Source organism: Rhinoraja longicauda, chromosome 15 (genome assembly GCF_053455715.1).
Source record: "Rhinoraja longicauda isolate Sanriku21f chromosome 15, sRhiLon1.1, whole genome shotgun sequence".
In the NCBI taxonomy this organism is placed as follows: domain Eukaryota; kingdom Metazoa; phylum Chordata; class Chondrichthyes; order Rajiformes; family Arhynchobatidae; genus Rhinoraja; species Rhinoraja longicauda.
The window spans coordinates 45,317,473-45,335,386 of NC_135967.1; positions in this window are offsets into that span (position 1 = coordinate 45,317,473).

The following is a 17,914-nucleotide window of genomic DNA, read 5'->3' on the forward strand; positions in this document are numbered from 1 at the left end:
AATGGGTATTTTTAAGGCAGATATAAATAAATTCATGGTGTCTGGGGTGATGGGGAGAAGGCAGGAGAATGGGGTTAGGAGGGAGAGATTGATCAGCCGTGACTGAATGGCAGAGTAGACCTGATGGGCCGAATGGCCTAATTCTGCTCCTATCATTTATGAATTTATGAACGATAATGACACGTGCCTTCGATCACCCGTGCTGTTCCTGTAACATGAATGAAGTGCTATCGTTACCTTGACTGCCACGGGCAACACAGTCCTGGCAATAGAGTTTTTGTATGAAGATAGAAACAAAAAGCTGGAGAAACTCAACGTGTCAGGCAGCATCTCTGGAGAAAAGGAATAGTAATGCTTTCGGGTTGAAACCCCAACTCCATCAGACAACCCAAGTAAAATTGAACCAAGGGACACAATGAACGGCGGGTGCTGGAATCTTAAGCTCAGCACAAAGTGTGGAGGGACTCACAAAATGTGTAGGAAGGAACTGCAGATGCTGGTTTAAACCGAAGATAGACACAAAATGCTGGAGTAACTCAGGCAGCATCTCTGGAGAAAAGGAATAGGTGATATTTATGGTCAAGACCATTCTTCATTCTGAGAGTCAGTGGAAGGGGAAACGAGAGATATAGATGGTGATATAAAGAGATATAGAATAAATGAATAAAAGTTACTTGATCTGTAGGGAGAGGTTGAGTAATCTGGGACTCCTTGGAGCGCAGGAGGGTGAGGGGTGATCTTATAGAGGTGCATAAAGTCATGAGAGGAATAGATCGGGTAGATGCACAGATTCTCTTGCCCAGAGTAGGGGAATCGAGGACCAGAGGACATAGGTTCAAGGTGAAGGAGGAAAGATTTAATAGGAATCTGAGAGGTAACTTTTCCACACAAAGGGTGGTGGGTGTATGGAACGAGCTGCCAGAGGAGGTAGTTGAGGCTGGGACTATCCCAATGTTTAAGAAACAGTTAGACAGGTACATGGATTAGGACAGGTTTGGAGGGATATGGGCCAAATGCAGGCAGGTGGGACTAGTGTAGATGGGACGTTGGCCGGTGTGGGAAAGTTGGGCTGAAGGGGCCATTTCCACGCTGAATCACTCTATCTCCTTATAGCTAATACCCTCTCCAAAGCCTGAAATATCCTTCCTGGAATGGGCGACCAGAACTGCACGTAATAGTCCAAATGAGGCCCAAATGAGGCCAATTGGGGCAAAGGGGCTGTTTCAATAGACAATAGACAATAGACAATAGGTGCAGGAGTAGGCCATTCAGCCCTTCGAGCCTGCACCGCCATTCAATGCGATCATGGCTGATCACTATCAATCAGTACCCCGTTCCTGCCTTCTCCCCATACCCCCTCACTCCGCTATCCTTAAGAGCTCTATCCAGCTCTCTCTTGAAAGCATCCAACGAACTGGCCTCCACTGCCTTCTGAGGCAGAGAATTCCACACCTTCACCACCCTCTGACTGAAAAAGTTCTTCCTCATCTCCGTTCTAAATGGCCTACCCCTTATTCTCAAACTGTGGCCCCTTGTTCTGGACTCCCCCAACATTGGGAACATGTTATCTGCCTCTAATGTGTTTCCACGCTGTATGACTCTGACTAGGACTATATCCATTCCCTCCTCAGATGCTGTCTCACCCACTGAGCATAATTGAAACTGCTGCCGCACCCTATCACCCCCTTACCCTATCCCCCTTAAACCGAGACCCCTAATAAACTGCCCAAGACCAAGCATTACCTTACTTCGAGCGAAAGCAATACAAGATATAGAGCACACCTTTCACTATTTTTACACATCCTGGGGGATAATAGACAATAGACAATAGTCAAGTCAAGTCAAGTCAATTTTATTTGTATAGCACATTTAAAAACAACCCACGTTGACCAAAGTGCTGTACATCTGCTGTACATCTGATTAGGTGTGTTTGTCTTTTTTTCCTTTTTTGTTGTTGTTTTGTTTGTTTGTGTCGGTGTTGGGATGGTTTTTGTTTCTGTTTTTGGCTGTGTATGTGTGGGGGGGCGCGGCGGGGGGCGGGGCGGGGGGCGGCGGGTGGGGTGGGGGAAACCTTTCTTTTATTAGGTCTCTTCCCCGGGGCGCAGCTCGGCCGCGGGGCCTTCCATCGCCCGTGGGGCCTTCCATCGCCCGGCGCGGCTCGGCTGCGGGACTTAACATCGCCGGCGCGGCGCGGCTCGGCCGCGGGACGTTTCAGTGCCCGGTGCGGCTCGGCCACGGGGCCTTCCATCGCCCGGTACGGCCGCGGGACGGTTCAGCGCTCGGTGCGGCTCGGCCGCGGGGCCTTCCATCGCCCGGTGCGGCTCGGCCGCGGAACGGTTCAGCGCCCGGCGCGGCCGCGGGGCCTTCCATCGCCCGGCGTGGCTCGGCTGCGGGACTTAACATCGCCGGCGCGGCTCGGCCGCGGGACGTTTCAGTGCCCGGTGCGGCTCGGCCGCGGGACGTTTCAGTGCCCGGCGCGGCTCGGCCACGGGACGTTTCAGTGCCCGGTGCGGCTCGGCCGCGGGACTTAGCAGCGGCCGCGGGGCCTTCCATTGCCCGGCGCTGCTTGGCCGCTGGACTTAACATCGCCAGCGCGGCTCGGCCGCGGGACGTTTCAGCGCCCGGTGCGGCTCGGCCGCGGGGCCTTCCATCCCCTTGCGGGGGCTGTGCATGTCGGTCGCCTCGGTAGGGGTCGAGCTGCCTGTCCGTGGGCGCGGGGGGAAGAGAGTGGAAGAGAGTGGAAGTTTTGTTGCCCTCCATCACAGTGAGGGGGTGTTTGGAGTCACTGTGATGGATGTTTGTGTTGGGGTCGGGTGTCCTGTGTTCTTTTCTTTTTTGCTGTGTCTTGTGACTGCTGAAATTTCGTTCGATATTTATACCGAATGACAATAAAGTTCTGTTATCTCTGTTATCCACCCTTTGTGTGGAAAAGTTACCTCTCAGATTCCTATTAAATCTTTCCTCCTTCACCTTAAACCTATGTCCTCTGGTCCTCGATTCCCCTACTCTGGGCAAGAGAATCAATGTGATCATGGCTGATCATTCTCAATCAGTACCCCGTTCCTGCCTTCTCCCCATACCCCCTGACTCCGCTATCCTTAAGAACTCTATCTAGCTCTCTCTTGAATGCATTCAGAGAATTGGCCTCCACTGCCTTCTGAGCCAGAGAATTCCACAGATTCACAACTCTCTGACTGAAAAAGTCTTTCCTCATCTCCGTTCTAAATGGCCTACCCCTTATTCTTAAACTGTGGCCCCTGGTTCTGGACTCCCCCAACATTGGGAACATGTTTCCTGCCTCTAACGTGTCCAACCCCTTAATAATCTTATACGTTTCAATAAGATTTCCTCTCACTGATATAAAGTGCTGACGGTCATAGCAAAGTTTGGAAATAGTTTCGTTCAGAGATACAGAGTAGAAACAGGCCCTTCGGCCCATCGAGTCCTCTCTCACCAGCCATCACCAGTTCAAACTGTTATCCCACTTGTTCATCCATTCCTTACACACTAGGGGCAATTTACAGAGGGCCAATTAACCTGCTAACCCGCACGCCTTTGGGATGTGAGAGGAAATCTGTGGAACTCATTGCCACAGAGAGCTGTGGAGGCCAAGTCAGTGGTATAGTTTTAAGGCAGAGATAGACAAATTCTTGATCAGGACGGGTGTCAAGGGTTATGGGGAGAAGGCAGGAAAATGGGATTAGGAGGCAGAGATCAGCCATGAATGAAAGGCGGGGTAGACTCGATGGGCCGAATGGCCTAATTCTACTCCTATAGCTTGTGAACTTGTGAAACCACAGCACCCGGAGGAAACCCATGCAGTCACAGAGAGAACGTGCAAACTCCCGACAGACAGCGCGGAATTTGTTATGCTTGGACGGAGTTTATACATTCTCCCCGTGACCACGTGGGTCTGTTGTCTCTAGGGTTGCCAACTGTCCTGTATTAGCCGGGACATCACGTATTTTGAGCTAAATTGGCTTGTCCTATACGGGACCACCCTTGTCCTGTATTAGGCCCAGGGGGCCGCTGTAGGCCCAGACACTGTAGGCCCGGGGGGACGCTGTAGGCCCGGACACTGTAGGCCCATGGGGACGCTGTAGGCCCGGACACTGTAGGCCCGGGGGGACGCTGTAGGCCCGGACACTGTAGGCCCGGGGGGACACTGTAGGCCCGGACACTGTAGGCCCGGGGGGACACTGTAGGCCCGGACACTGTAGGCCCGTGGGGACGCTGTAGGCCCGGACACTGTATGCCCGGGGGGACGTTGTAGGCCCGGACACTGTAGGCCCGGGGGCGCGCTGTAGGCCCGGACACTGTAGGCCCATGGGCCGCTGTAGGCCCGGACACTGTAGGCCCATGGGCCGCTGTAGGCCCGGACACTGTAGGCCCGGGGGGGCGCTGTAGGCCCGGACACTGTATGCCCGGGGGCCGCTGTAGGCCCAGACACTGTAGGCCCATGGGCCGCTGTAGGCCCGGACACTGCAGGCCCATGGGCCGCTGTAGGCCCGGACACTGTAGGCCTGGGGGGACGCTGTAGGCCCAGACACTGTAGGCCCGGACACTGTAGGCCCGGGGGGATGCTGTAGGCCCGGACACTGTAGGCCCGGGGGGGCACTGTAGGCCCGGACACTGTAGGCCCATGGGCCGCTGTAGGCCCGGACAGTGTAGGCTAACGGAGTGTGTTCAGGGAGCGGAGCCGAGTGTGTTCGCCTAACAGAGGTTGCGTAGCAACCTGCCTCCCGGCCCGGGCAGCCGCCATTGGTGGAGCGGGAGCGCGTGGCCACTGGCAGGTTGAGGCCACGTGGGGCGCGGGGCAGTGACATCACCTTTTGTCCCTTATTTGGGAGTGAGAAAGTTGGCAACCCTGGTTGACTTTGTAAATTTTGCCTTTGAGAATCCTATCACGTGTCACGGGAGGGATAATGAGACAGTGGAATGGGACACAGGGCAACTCCTGGACTACTGTGACACCATGTGGAGCAAACTGGAACTGTATTTCCTCCAGTGAAATTCACAGAGTAGAGCTTCTGCGTGTATGAAGAAGGGTTCCAACCTGAAATGTTGTCTCTCCATGCCCTCCACAGATGCAGTTCAACCTGTTGAGTTACTCCAGCACTTTGTGTCCAGCTCAAGATTCCAGCAACCGCAGTTCCTCGTATCTCCAGAAGTTCCTGTTTAGTTTAGTTTAGTTCATAAGTTCCTAAGTTCATAAGTTCTAGGAGAAAAAATTAGGCCATTCGGCCCATCAAGTCCACTCCCCGTCACTCAATCATGGCTGATCTTTCTCTCTCTCTCGTAACCCCTTTCACCTGCCTTCTCCCCATAACCACTGACACCCGTACTAATCAAGAATCTGTCAATTTTAGTTTATTGACAATAGACAATAGGTGCAGGACTAGGCCATTCGGCCCTTCGAGCCAGCACCGTCATTCAATGTGATCATGGCTGATCATTCTCAATCAGTACCCCGTTCCTGCCTTCTCCCCATACCCCCTGACTCCGTTATCCTTAAGAGCTCTATCCAGCTCTCTCTTGAATGCATTCAGAGACTTGGCCTCCACTGCCTTCTGAGGCAGAGAATTCCACAGATTCACAACTCTCTGACTGAAAAAGTTTTTTCTCATCTCAGTTCTAAATGGCCTACCCCTTATTCTTCAGCCTGGACATGATCCATATCTCTCTATTCAAAGGCAGAGATAGATAGATTCTTGGTTGGTACAGGCGTCAAGGGTTACGGGGAGAAGGCAGGAGAATGGGGTTGAGAGGGAGAGATCGATTAGCGTAGGGTAGACTTGATGGGCCCAATGACTCAATGGCCTAATTATGTTCCTATCACTTATGACCTAATGGGAGATCAGTGGGCAAGACTATGGGCACGTGAAGGAAGGTACAGAATTGTGAAAATGCACACCTCCAGATTCAGGGGAGGGGTCTTGACCCAACACGTCACCCATTCCTTCTCTCCAGATTGGGAGACACAAAAGGAATAGTACCAAAGCTAATTTTAGATAAACATCAGGAAAGATTTCTCAAAATATCAATAGCAGTAGCAAAAAAATGTGTAGCGGTCACTTGGAAAGATCAAAATGAAATAAGATTTGAAAGATGGTATGCAGAAATGCGTAGTTGTATCCCATTAGAAAAAGCAACGTATAATCTGAGAAATGGATACGACTTCTTCTTGAAGGCGTGGAACCCATTCATTTTAAAGCTAGGATTAAGAATTGGAAATATTTAAATTCAGGATTGTTTTGTTACCTTTAATAAGAATTCAATAAGAAAGTACTCGGAAGTGACTCCCTCGGGATTCCAGGTTCCTCTCTTTCTCTCTTTCTTTTTCTTTTTCTTTTTCTTTCTTTTTAACTGGGGGGTGGGGGGGAAGAGGGGGTGGGGGAGGGGAGAAAATACAGAACAATACGTGTATAATCGAATTTATAATGTAGTTAGTATTGTTTATTATGAAATTTAAAATGTATGAGTTCTGTTAAAACTTAAATAAAATATTTTTTTTTTTAAATAAAAAAAATCAGTACCCCGTTCCTGCCTTCTCCCCATACCTTTAGATGAGTTCATTTTGTTTCGTTTAGGTTAGGTTAGTTTAGTTGAGTTCAGAAATACAGTGTGGAAATATCTCCATCAACCCATTGAGTCCACACCTACCTGTACACTAGTCCAATGTTATCCCAGTTTCGCATCCAACACACTAGGAGCGACTTACGGAGGACAATTAACCTACGGACCTGCACGTCAGTGTGGGAGGAAACCGGAACACCTGGAGGAAACCCACGCAGGTCACGGGGAGAACATACAAACTCCACACAGACAGCAGCCAAGGCCAGGATTGAACCCGGGACTCTGGCGCGGTGAGGCAGCAACTCTACCGCTGCGCCACTGCTACGAATGAAGAAGGTCAGGGCGGGAGGATGTCTAGTTTGTGAGCTGGGGCAGTCCTTCCAATATTCATACTCAGCCCAGTGAGGCTGTCAATGCCATCCTTAACATCTCTTCCTCCTGTTGAGCAGTCATGAGCCTGGGAATCTCATGGATCAATTCTTTAGGTATCGGTTTATTATTGTCACCTTTACTGTGGTACAGTGAAAAGCTTTGTTTTTCTTGCTATTTAGTTTAGTTTAGTTTAGAGATACAGCGCGGAAACAGGCCCTTCGGCCCACCAGGTCCGCACCGCCCAGCGATCCCCGCACACTGACACTATCCTACACACACTGGGAACAATTTTGCATTCACACCGAACCAATTAGCCTGCATACCTGTACGCCTTTGGAGTGTTGGAGGAAACCAAAGATCTCGGAGAAAACCCACTCGGGCCACGGGGAGAACGTGCAAACTCCGTACAGACAGCACCCGTAGTCGGGATCGAACCCGGGTCTCTGGCGCTGCAAGGCAGCAACTCTACCGCGGCACCACCCTACTATCAGAATACTTCAAAGACACTTGGAGAGGTACATGAATAGGAAAGGTTTCGAGTGACATCGGCCAAATGCAGGCAAATGGGGGAAGCTTAGATGGGGCGTCCTGGTCGGCAGGGATGAGTTGGGCCTACTACTCCATGAGCCTAATATAACTGAGACACATTCAGTAATTTGATATGGTGTGGTATGGTATGGTACTTCATTTGTCACAGGCACTGCAGGGGAATGACTCCATGGATCCTGTGGCGTGGTTCCCAGAGCAGACTGCCCAGCTTGTCTGGCGAAATGCCTCATCGCCAGAGCTCCCCAACAAGCACCAAGACCTGGCTTGGCTGGTGGTGAGGGGAGCCCTCCCAGTCAGATCCTTCCTGCACCGCCGGAACCTCACGACCAGCGCACGCTGCCCTCGGGACGGCTGCTATGGAGAGGAGACTTTTGCCCACCTCTTCACAGAGTGTGGACTTGCCAAGAGAGTCTGGAGAGGTCTGCAGGGGTCCCTGTCACGATTTATTCCGAGCAGCTCCGTCACAGAGGACTCTGTGATCTACGGACTGTTCCCAGGGACGCATTCGGAGACTGACATCGAGTGCTGCTGGAAGGTCATCAACTCGGTAAAAGACGCTCTTTGGTCTGCACGAGCTTTGTTGACCTCCCAGCGGAGCGAGCTGTCCGTCGGGGAATGTTGCCAACTGGCCCGCTGCAGACTGCAGGAGTACGTGCTGAGGGACGCACTGAAGCTTGGTGCTGCAACGCCAAGGCCCTGTGGGGGAGGACCACAGTCTAGGGTCCTTCCGCTGCCGGACATGGGGGGCAGGGTGTGGTGGAGAGAGACGCCCCTCCAAATAAGGGAAGGGATTCCATGTCAGTGGGCCACATGAGTGGCAAGGGTGGTGGACAAAACTGTGTCATTTGTGTAAACAGTGTAGTCTCCGAGAATGTCAGATGGAGTTTTGTAAGGGTCATGTATTGTATATATTTATTTCTCGACTAAAGTATCTTTTGAATTTTTTTTTACATGTCCCGAGATACAGAGAAATTCATTTTCGCCTTTTTTATTTCTAGTGTGTTTTAAAAGTGTGTGTTAATGTTCTCTTTTTTGTTTTATGTGGGGGCTGAGGGAGGGAGGGGGGGGGGGGTCGGGGGAAACCTTTTTTTTCAATCTCTTACCTTGCCGGAGATGCGATTGTTTTGCGGATCGTATCTCCGGTTGCTAACATCGTGGAGCTGGCAGCCTTGCTCGAGACTGACTTTGAGCCCCACCGCAGGGCCATGGACTTACCACCGGAGCCCACGGCCCTTGCCTGGGATCGACGCTCCAACCGGGCGGCACGGTAGCGCAGCGGTAGAGCTGCTGCTTTACAGCGAATGCAGCGCCGGAGACTCAGGTTCGATCCTGACTACGGGTGCTGCACTGTATGGAGTTTGTACGTTCTCCCCGTGACCTGCGTGGGTTTTCTCCGAGATCTTCGGTTTCCTCCCACACTCCAAAGACGTACAGGTATGTAGGTTAATTGGCTGGGTAAATGTAAAAATTGTCCCTAGTGGGTGTAGGATAGTGTTAATGTGCGGGGATCGCTGGGCGGCACGGACTTGGAGGGCCGAAAAGGCCTGTTTCCGGCTGTATATATATGATATGATATGATAACCACGGCCTGCGGATTTCAACATCGAGGAGCTCGCAGTCTCGGGTAGAGACCGATGTCAGGAAGCTCTAACGTCGCAGGAGGTTTGACCAGTCCCGACCGGGGGTCCTAGCTGAGATCCCCCCCCCCCCCCCACCGATGTGGGAACGTGGTAGCCCCGACACACAAGGCTCGACTGCTGGCTGCAGAAGCCAAGATCGTCCCGTTAACGGAAGGCTCGAGGCCCCCAACAGCGGGAGAACAAACCTTATTTTTGCCTTCCATCCCAGTGAGGAATGTGGAGGAGTTGCTGTGGTGGATGTTCATGTTAAAACGTATTTTGTGTGCTCTGTTGCTTTTTATTGGTATGACTGTATGGCAAATGAAATTCCTCGTATGTTGCAAAACATACTTGGCTAATAAAGCATGATTGTGATTAGGATTAGATACGCATCTCAGATAGAGTACAAGTGAATGGGGGCAGTACGCAGACAGCCAATGTTGAAGACTGTTTGTAGGAGCCATTGACGCTTAATTCAATTACTGTCGTTGTGTTGTGACTATGTTTTAATGTTTCTAGTTTATGTCCTTTTTGCCTGTTTGTGGGTGTGACTTAATTCGTAACGGGGGGTGTCTAGATGGGAGGAGGCTAGCGTGGCAACAGAGGTTGTGGGTCAGTTTTAGACTCGGAGGATGGTCAGCATACAGTTCTTTACCACACGCGCTCGTATCATGCCCTCACACCAGCTATATTTGTAAGAACCATACGGTAAGACAAAGGTTCACCTGCACCTCCTCCAACCTCATCTATTGCATCCGCTGCTCTAGATGTCAACTTATTTACATCAGCGAAACCAAGCGCAGGCTCGGCGATCGCTTCGCTCAACACCTGCGCTCGGTCCGCGTTGGCCAAACTGATCTCCCGGTGGCTGAGCACTTCAACTCCGCCTCCCATTCCCAGTCTGACCTTTCTGTCATGGGCCTCCTCCAGTGCCATAGTGAGGCCCACCGGAAATTGGAGGAACAGCACCTCATATTTCGCCTGGGCAGCTTGCAGCCCAGCGGTATGAACATCGACTTCTCCAACTTTAGATAGTTCCTCTGTCCTTCTCTTCCCCTCCTCTTTCCCAGATCTCCCTCTATCTTCCTGTCTCCACCTATATCCTTCCTTTGTCCCGCCCCCCTGACATCAGTCTGAAGAAGGGTCTCGACCCAAAACGTCACCCATTCCTTCTCTCCCGAGATGCTGCCTGACCTGCTGAGTTACTCCAGCATTTTGTGAATAGATACCTTCTGCAAGATTTATAGATATTGTTAGAAGAAGAAACAGTTGATAAAGCACAGAAACTGATGAATTACTCTATGAGTATAAGAAGATAACTGCAGATGCAGGTACAAAATCGAAGGTTTGGTCTGAAGAAGGGTCTCGACCCGAAACGTCACCCATTCCTTCTCTCCCGAGATGCTGCCTGACCTGCTGAGTTACTCCAGCATTTTGTGAATGACTCTATGATTTGTGCTACTTTAATAAAACCAATGAATGAAGAAAAAAAGTTAGGAAGATTCGTTTTTGTCATATCGGGGCGTGACGTGTGCGTAAGCTATAGCTACATTTCATCCCCGAGAAGTAATGGCTATCGAAGTGGGATTTCGAGATGGCATAGAAACTGCCATTACACTGTTGATGCAGTAAGTACCAAATATAACCACAAGAGGACATGATCTGCATGGGTGTTGCTTTGTGACTACATCAGCACACATGGACCATGCACCTGATTCACCAACATCCATCCTCCCCTCCACTATTTAACTTGTGCAGCATGCTGCAATCTTAATAATAATAATAATAATAATAATAATACATTTCATTTGTATAGCGCTTTTCTGGAAACTCAAAGACGCTTTACAGAGTAAGTAAAACATAAAAATAAATAAATAAACGAACAAAAAATGGAAGGATAAAGAGAAGTGATGGTCAGTGGTTGAAGGCAGTGCTGAACAGGTGAGTCTTCAGTGATGTTTTGAATGTGGTGAGTGAGGAGGAGTCTCTGACGGTCTGAGGTAGTGAGTTCCAGAGGGTGGGAGCAGCGATGGAGAAAGCCCTGGAGTAGGCCATTCGGCCCTTCAAGCCAGCACCGCCATTCAATGTGATCATGGCTGATCATTCTCAATCAGTGCCCCGTTCCTGCCTTCTCCCCATACCCCCTGACTCCGCTTTCCTTAAGAGCTCTATCTAGCTCTCTCTTGAATGTATTCAGAGAATTGGCCTCCACTGCCCTCTGAGGCAGAGAATTCCACAGATTCACAACTCTCTGACTAAAAAAGGTTTTCCTCATCCCTGTTCTAAATGGCCTACCCCTTATTCTTAAACTGTGGCCCCTGGTGTTGGCCTTCATAACAAGAGGAGTTGAGTATAGGAGCAAAGAGGTCCTTCTGCAGTTGTACAGGGCCCTAGTGAGACCGCACCTGGAGTACTGTGTGCAGTTTTGGTCTCCAAATTTGAGGAAGGATATTCTTGCTATTGAGGGCGTGCAGCGTAGGTTTACTAGGTTAATTCCCGGAATGGTGAGACTATCATATGTTGAAAGACTGGAGCGACTAGGCTTGTATACACTGGAATTTAAAAGGATGAGAGGAGATCTTATCGAAACGTATAAGATTATTAAGGGGTTGGACATGTTAGAGGCAGGAAACATGTTCCCAATGTTGGGGGAGTCCAGAACCAGGGGCCACAGTTTAAGAATAAGGGGTAAGCCATTTAGAACTGAGATGAGGAAAAACTTTTTCAGTCAGAGAGTTATGAATCTGTGTAATTCTCTGCCTCAGAAGGCAGTGGAGGCCAATTCTCTGAATGCATTCAAGAGAGAGCTGGATAGAGCTCTTAAGGATAGCGGAGTCAGGGGGTATGGGGAGAAGGCAGGAACGGGGTACTGATTGAGAATGATCAGCCATGATCACATTGAATGGCAGTGCTGGTTCGAAGGGCCGAATGGCCTCCTCCTGCACCTATTGTCTATTGTCTATTGTCAAAGAGATTGTTTAGTTTAGTTTGGTTTAGTTTAGAGGTACAGTGCAGAAACTGGCCCTTCGGCCCAGCGAATCCGCACTGACCAGCGATCCCCACACACTCACACTACCCTACTCACACCAGGGACGAGTTACACTTATACCCAGCCAATTAACCTACAAACCTGAACGTCTTTGGAGTGTGGGAGGAAACTGAAGATCTCGGAGAAAACCCACGCAGGTCACGGGGAGAACGTACAAACTCCGCACAGACAGGCACAAAACTAAACGAAATTAAACTAAACTAAACTAAACTAAATTAAACTCAAGGAAAGGAATTGAAAAGGGAGATGTTTGCTGAAATTACCTAAAATTACATTTTAAAAATTGGACGTTACCACTGCTGAAGTGGCAAGATTTCACATTATTTCTGATTCATTCACCCACCTCTCCCCTTGATCCTTACAACACATTTTAGTGTTCATTTTACTAGGGCAGTCATTACTTTAAGTGGAATCAGCTACATTTATAAAAATGCTTCTGTTACGGTGTTTTTCACATGATTCCCTGCATGTTTCAAGTTCTTGAAATTCCTCATAGACACTTGTTGAAATGATTTCTCCACAACCCTTTCCTAAAATACTCTTGTATTGGAAACTAGCCTAGAGTGGACCGTCTATGGAGACATGTATCGCTAGAATTTAATGAAAAGGGTGGGTATCCGAGGGAACGCTTAATAAACTTTATATGTTCAGCTTAACAGCCAAAGACACACACAGACACACCACAAATTGACTTTAGCTTGCGACTCATTGCCGTTCTCCTGGCAATGCGCAATTCTGAATTCTTTATCCAGTTCCCACTGCCAAGTCCTACATGGAAATTCAAATGGAAAAGTGAAAAATAACACACCTAGAGGACAAGGGTGGAAAGCAAAGTGTTTCAGTGTTGCGCATTTGTTTAGTTTAGTTTAGAGATGCAGCACGCCAACAGGCCCTTCGGCCCACTGAGTCAAACGCAGAAGAACGATCCCCGCACACTAAAACAGTCCTACACACGCTCGGGACAATTTACAATGTTACCAAGTCAATTAACCTACAAACCTGTAAGCCTTTGGAGTGTGGGAGGAAACCGGAGCACCCGGAGAAAACCCACGCGGAGAACGTACAAACTCCGTACAAAGCCCTGAACCAGGGTCTCTTGTGCCTGGAAGGCAGCGGCTCCACCGCTGCGCCGCCCATAAGATTAGAACTGCGTGGGTTTCCTCCCGGTGCTCTGGTTTCCTCCCACATCCCAAAGACGTGTGGGTTGTAGGTTAACCATCTTCTGTAAATGACCGAGTGTGTGGCGGTCTAACTCGTGTGAACGGGTGATCGATCGCTGGTTGGACAGGCTAGATGCAGGAAGATTGTTCCCGATGTTGGGGAAGTCCAGAACAAGGGGTCACAGTTTAAGGATAAGGGGGAAGTCTTTTAGGACCGAGATGAGAAAGTTTTTGTTCACACAGAGAGTGGTGAATCTGTGGAATTCTCTGCCACAGAAGGTAGTTGAGGCCAGTTCATTGGCTATATTTAAGAGGGAGTTAGATGTGGCCCTTGTGGCTAAAGGGATCAGGGGGTATGGAGAGAAGGCAGGTACGGGATACTGAGTTGGATGATCAGCCATGATCATATTGAATGGCGGTGCAGGCTCGAAGGGCCGAATGGCCTAATCCTGCACCTATTTTCTATGTTTCTATCACAATGAATGGCGGTGCTGGCTCAAAGGGTCGAATGGCCTCCTCCTGCACCTATTTTCTATGTTTCTATGTTTCTATGATCTGCTTTCTCCGGGTTTTCTCCGGGTGCTCCGGTTTCCTCCCACATTCCAAAGACCTACAGGTTTGTAGTTCAATTGGCTTCAGGAAAGATTGTAAATGATCCCTGGCGTGTGTAGGATGTTGTTAACGTACGGGGTGATCGCTGGTCGATGTAGATCCAATGGCCGAAGGGCCTGTTTCCGCGCTGTATCTCTAATACAAACTAATCAAAAGTACACATCTACAGCAGTTAAATAACTTCTTGGCAAAACCTACGCTTCAGTCATCAATTTGCACTGGCTCCAATAATAAGTAAGTTTCCATAATTTTCCTTCAATCTTCCTATGTTAGATCAATGACTCTGTAGTGAGAATACTTCATTAGATGTGAACTGGTTCATAAAGTCATAGAGAGATTAATAGAGTGATACAGAGTGGAAACAGGGCCTTCAGCCCAACTTGCCCACACCGGCCAACATGTCCCAGCTGCACTACTCCCACCTGCCTGCGCTTGGTCCATAATCTCTCCTAACCTGTCCTATCCATGTACCCGTCTAACTGTTTCTTAAACGTTGGGATAGTCGCAGCCTCAACTACCTCCTCTGGCGGCTTGTTCCATACACCCACCACCCTTTGTGTGGAAACGTTATCCCCTCAGAAACCTTTTCCCCTTCACATTAAACGTATGTCCTCTGGTTCTCGATTCACCCACTCTGGGCAAGAGACTCTGTGCATCCATCTCAGGATACTCTGAGATTGAGTAGGGGGCTTTACAAATGGGGTTATGGGGTGTCGGGGGTAATGGAGAGAAGGCAGGAGAACGGGGTTAGGAGGTAGAGATAGATCAACCAAAATTGAATGGCGGAATAGACTTGATGGGCCGAATGGCCTAATTCTCCACCTCGAACTTATGAACTTATGAACAAGTAATTTATTTTAATGTTACAAGGATTCTTTGCCTTCGTACATTTTGAGTTAGCATCTTTAATCTTTATGGGATATATTAGTATCTTATTGTCACAGAAATTAACCCAATTAGCCCACAACATAAAATTAATGGCTTAACGTCTGATGAGTGTTTGACGACACTGGGCCTGTATTCGCTGGAGTTTAGAAGGATGAGGGGGGACCTCATTGATACTTACCCAAGAGTGAAAGGCCTGGATAGTGTGTATGTGGAAAGGATATTTCCACTTGTGGGAGAGTCTAGAACCAGGGGGCACAGCCTTAGAATAAAAGGACATACCTTTAGAGAGGAGATGAGGAGGAATTTCTTTAGTCAGGGGGTAGTGAATCTGTAGAATTCATTGCCACAGACGGCTGTGGAGGCCAAGTCATTAGATATTTTTAAGGTGGGGATTAGCAGGTTTTTGATTAGGAAGGGTGTCAGGGGTTATGGGGAGGAGGCAGGAGAATGGGGTTGAAAGGGAGAGATTGATTTTTTTTTTAGATTTAGAGATACAGCGCAGAAACAGGCCCTTTGGCCCACTGGGTCCGCGCCGCCCAGCGATCCACGCATGCTAACACTATCCTACACCCACTAGGGACAATTTTTACATTTGCCCAGCCAATTAACCTACAAACCTGTACGTCTTTGGAGTGTGGGAGGAAACCGAAGATCTCGGAGAAAACCCACGCAGGTCACGGGGAGAGCGTACAAACTCCGTACAGATGGCGCCCGTAGTCAGGATCGAACCTGAGTCTCCGGCGCTGCATTCGCTGTAAAGCAGCAACTCTACCGCTGCGCCACCGTGCCGCTTCCAGCCATGATTGAATGGCGGAGTAGACTCGATGGGCTAAATAGCCTGATTCTGCTCCTGTGTCTAATGCACTTATGAACTTATAAGTGAGAATACATTCACCAACAGATATCCATACCAAATATCCATATATCGAATACCAGAATGCAATATCTTGAAGGTGAGGTGAGAGAACAGTTGAGAGGAGATGCTCAAGGGAAGTTTTTTATACAGAGAGTGATGGGACCTGGAACACAGTGTTAGAGGTCATGATGGAGACAGATACGATAGTGGCGTTTAAGAGGCTTTTGGATGGGCACATGGATACGCAGGGAATGGAGGTATACGGATTATGTGCAGGCAGATAAGAGTTTGGCTTGGCATTCATAATCAGCACAGACATTGTGGGCCGAAGGGCCTGTTCTTGTGCTGAACTGTTCTATGTTCTATGCCCTGTGTTCTATGTTCTATGTTCTGTTCTATGTTCAATGTAATGTAGCACAGAAGGGTCTCGACCTGAAACGTCACCCGTTCCTTCTCTCCAGAGATGCTGCCTGTCCCGTTGAGTTACTCCAGCATTTTTTGTCGGTCTTCGGTGTAAACCAGCATCTGCAGTTCCTTCCTACACAGGCTGCGTCCATGACAGTTACAGTAACAGCAACAATCACAGGGAAAATGGATTATTTTCAGATTACAGTTTTAACAATGAAAGGACATCAGCCTGAAAACTTCCCGAGAAGATTTCAGTCTGAAGAAGGGTTCCGACCCGAAACGTCACCCATTCCTTCTCTCCAGAGATGCTGCCTGTCCTGCTGAGTTACTCCAGTGCTTTGTGTCTTTCTTCGGTGTAAACCAGCATCTGCAGTTCCTTCCAGCACGGGACATCTTCCCAAGACTTCAAAGGCAGCCCGACGTGCTGAGGACTTCTGAAGTTTCTGTTTTTAATTTCAGATTTCTCAAGTGTTGAAAACAAGATCAAAATATTTAGATCTGAAAGTTAGATAGAAACGAACGTGTTAAAATCTCAGGGTTTTTTGTTTTATAATTAAAAACCGCTGGAACTCACGTTCTTCCGCAGGTCAGATTACGAATCCAAACACTTCAAGAATTCCAGGTGTGGCCTCCAATACATCGGCAAGATTGGTCGATCGTTTCGCTGAACACCTCCGCTCAGTCCGCCTAGACCTACCTGATCTCCCGGTTGCTAAACACTTAAAAACCCCCCTCCCATTCCCACACTGACCTTTCTGTCCTGGGCCTCCTCCACTGTCAGAGTGAGGCCCAGTGCAAATTGGAGGAACAGCACCTCATATTTCACTTGGGCAGCTTACAACCCAGTGGTGTGAATATTGATTTCTTTAACCTCTCTCTCCATCCCTCCCCCATCCCTAGTCGTCGTACTAGTTTAATTGGCGTCCTGCCGAATTTCAGTTTCTATGCCAACAGCCAACAATGGATCATTGTGGGCTCCACCTTTCCTTGATCATTGTTGCTGCCTTCGATCTGTCTTTTTGCATATCCTGCAATCATTTGTCCTACGTACCTTTTCATATCTCTCGGTTCCCTCTCCCATGACTCTCAGTCTGAAGAAGGGTATCGATTCGAAACGTCACCCATTCCTTCCCTCCAGAGATGCTGCCTGACCCGCTGAGTTACTCCAGCATCTTGTGTCTTGCTTTACCCGGTGATGCAGTAACTAAATGCTCTCTCCCCCCCCCCTTCATGTTTAGTTTAGTTTTAGTTTAGAGATACAGCGCGGAAACAGGCCCTTCGGCCCACCGGGTCCGCGCCGCCCAGCGATCCCTGCACATTAACACTATCCTACACCCACCAGGGACAATTTGTACACTTACCAAGCCAATTAACATTTGCACCCTGCATCATGCGACAACTAGACAATGGCAATCGTTTACCTCTAGTCGAAGCGTGAATAAGATAGCTTTGCTCCAAGCCCGATTATTCTCGCAGTCCAGGGCTGGCACGGTGACACAGCGGTGGAGTTGCCGTCACGCAGCGCCAGAAACCCGGGTTCGATCCTGACCATGGGCGCTGTCGATCCTGACCACGGAGTTTGTACGCTCTCCCCGTGACCTGCGTGGGTTTTCTCCGGGTGCTCCGGTTTCCTCCCACACTCCAAAGGCATACAGGTTTGTAGGTTAATTGGCTTGGTGTAACTGCAAATTGTCCCCAGTGTGTGTAGGATAGTGTTGGTGTGTGGGGATCGCTGGGCAGTGTGGACTCGATGGGCCAAAGGGCCTGTTTCCACTCTGTATCTCTCAACTAAACTAAACTAAACTTTGCAAACTGCTAAGTGCCT